This window comes from Montipora capricornis, chromosome 13, assembly GCF_036669925.1.
Source record: "Montipora capricornis isolate CH-2021 chromosome 13, ASM3666992v2, whole genome shotgun sequence".
Lineage (NCBI taxonomy): Eukaryota > Metazoa > Cnidaria > Anthozoa > Scleractinia > Acroporidae > Montipora > Montipora capricornis.
The window spans coordinates 38462617-38465116 of NC_090895.1; the positions used below are offsets into that span (position 1 = coordinate 38462617).

At 39.1% G+C, this 2500-nt stretch overlaps 1 protein-coding gene across 2 annotated transcripts in view; it reads right to left on the reverse strand.

The window, feature by feature from the left end:
• LOC138028805 (QRFP-like peptide receptor) overlaps positions 1-2500 on the reverse strand; it is a 26205-nt gene that overhangs the window by 22224 nt on the left and 1481 nt on the right. Inside the window, exon 1 of one of the 2 annotated variants that reach the window (XM_068876427.1) lies at positions 187-341. The exons of the other annotated variant lie outside the window; for it this stretch is intronic. The gene's annotated coding sequence lies outside the window, so the exon portion shown is untranslated. Of the gene's footprint in view, positions 1-186; positions 342-2500 lie in introns of those variants that run through there. 2 annotated transcript variants of the gene reach the window in all.

Below are 2500 nucleotides of genomic sequence, written 5' to 3' on the forward strand. Positions count from 1 at the left end.
TTGTGTGATGCAGAATTAGACTCACTGGTTTTAAGTAGCCAATTGCTTCCCAAGGCAAGCAACAGGCTCGTTCCACATAATAAAAGGAGAAAGGCGACTCTAAAAGAAAAGCTTGAGTTGAGACTGTTATTAACTAGGAATAAAAGTATGAAAAAAAAACAAAACATTTTGGAGGTAAAACCTCACCTTGCTGCTCACTATAAATGAATTCGGTCTCCGAACGAAGACGGGTGCCCTTCGGCTATCCATTTGCCCAAAATATGACTACTAACGAAAAAGAAGATATGCTTATGTTCTCGCTAAAGACAAAGAAATTGACGATATCGTGCGAATGAGGTGTTAATTTGAAGTGGGTGGCGATGACCTGTGAAAAGTTAGAGCGGGTTTTAAATGACTATCGAAAGTAATTACGCAATTGCGATTGCTACGCTCAGTGATTGGCTTAAAAGTTTCGCGCCAGATTATCAGCCAATGAGAGGGAAAACGAAAGCCGACCGCGACTTGCACGTGCGATTTCTCTCAAGCTTTGAGCAAGTTAAATGGAATTGGTACGAATTTGGATTGGCTCGTTGCGCTGTTGCCACCTGCCGTGATTGGTCGAAGTAATTACTTTCGTATTGGGTTTACGACACTCCGATTTGACAACCGCTCTAATGTCAAACTGAAACGCAAAATAATAGTTATTATTTTTGATATGACATTAAAAGTCAAACTAGCTTTATTGCCTTCGTTTCCTTTTTTTTTTTTAGTGCATCTTTTTGCAAACAGAGCTTTACTGCAAAGTAAGTGCCGACTACGTGTTGATAACCCCTAAAAGCCTTCTTTTCTGGTTTTGTGCAGACCATTGTAGTCAATGATGACGAAGATGAAGTAGCTTTCCTAGGTCATTGAAACCAAACACGAGAGGTGTTTGTGCTAAGTTGTCAGGTGGAACTAGATTGCTTGAATTCGACCATTTTGCCTTCTTTGTTTCAAGAGGCCACTTTCCATATATTAAAATTGACCTTGAAAGAGAGGTTTAGAGGGCAAAAACAAAGGAAAGTTGATGATATGCTAATATCGTTCACATTCATTGCAACTTTTTTCTTTTGTTTTTGTCCTCACTGCCTCACGATCAAGCTGAATATTGATATTTCGAAAAGAAAAGAACACAAAAACGGCGGCCATTTTGAGATAAGGTGTATTTGCCTTGAATTGCTATTCACGGTTACACAAGCTTAATTAAGCTTTTGTGTCATCGTAAAGAAACAGAAACAGAAAGGATTTCAGAAGCAATCTAAAAAAAGCAGTCTCAAGCTTCAGAAAGAGTCGATTGGCAGGGGGCATAAACGAATGGACAATATATTAATTAGTTTTATTTTCCTCCCACGCTGAAAGGAAGCGTCTTCCTTTGGGAGAGCGTGATGTTTGCTCTGGAATTGAAGTTGAAAATGAAAATCTTTAGAAAGTTAAAAAAATGTTTTACTAAGATCTTACCTTCTTCTTTGCGTATTTTTTTAAATAAAAATTAGTATATACTAGCCACCTCCACTTCGGTGAATAGTTGTTAAATGTAAGTCGGTCGGAAAACAGTAAAACGAAAGGAACTTTATTTGTCTAGTCGTTCTAGCGCTGGAGCACTACTTGGGGACACTATAAACTGAAAGCAACAATTAATACAAATCAAGTCAAATGTTGATTTTTGAGGAGAGGGGAAAACCGGAGTACCCGGAGAAAAACCTCTCGGTGCAGAGTAGAGAACCAACAAACTCAACTCACGTATGACACAGAGTCTGGGAATCGAACTCGCGCCACACTGGTGGGAGGAGAGTGTTTTCACCACTGCGCCATCCCTGCACCTCCAAGTGACTGAGAAAGGGACGTCCATGCGGCCGGGGCGGATTATTTGAATGTCTACATCTTATTAATCAAAAAGCTTTTTCGTCGCAGGCGGTATTTATCTCAACACTGTATTAACAAGGGTCAATCTCTTAAACCTCCAGAGTCACGTTTTTGCAGCTCAAGGGAAATCTCTCTCTCAACTGAGAAGTTGTCTGAGTCGACGTTTCTAAGGCAGTAAATTAAATTTCGGAACTTCTTTTGAAATTTCTGTCATTTTGTCAACGGCTGTGTTGTATATTCATATCTAATAACTAATAGTCCCGACAGCACTTAGCTTTGTTTTCTCTTCTGCACCACATTATTCGTTGCAGTCCGTTAACACTAAGTAATTTTGACAGCAGGTTAGTTGAAGTGGTTGGGGTAGGTGATAGCGCACAAAGATGGGCACATTACGCAAAGTTTTTCTTTTGAACACAAAGGAATAACGTAAGTGTGAACATAAGGAAAAAAAATGTGTTGATATTTTCGGTTACACTTTGTAGCGAAGCGCAGTAATATTTTTTCGAGCAGTCATGGTTTTCAATGCTGGCCTCGGTACTTTGCTGTTACGTTTTTCAATTAAAACCATGGCCAAAGCATTTTTGTTTTCTATTTACGTGAAATCAGAAAATAGAATTCA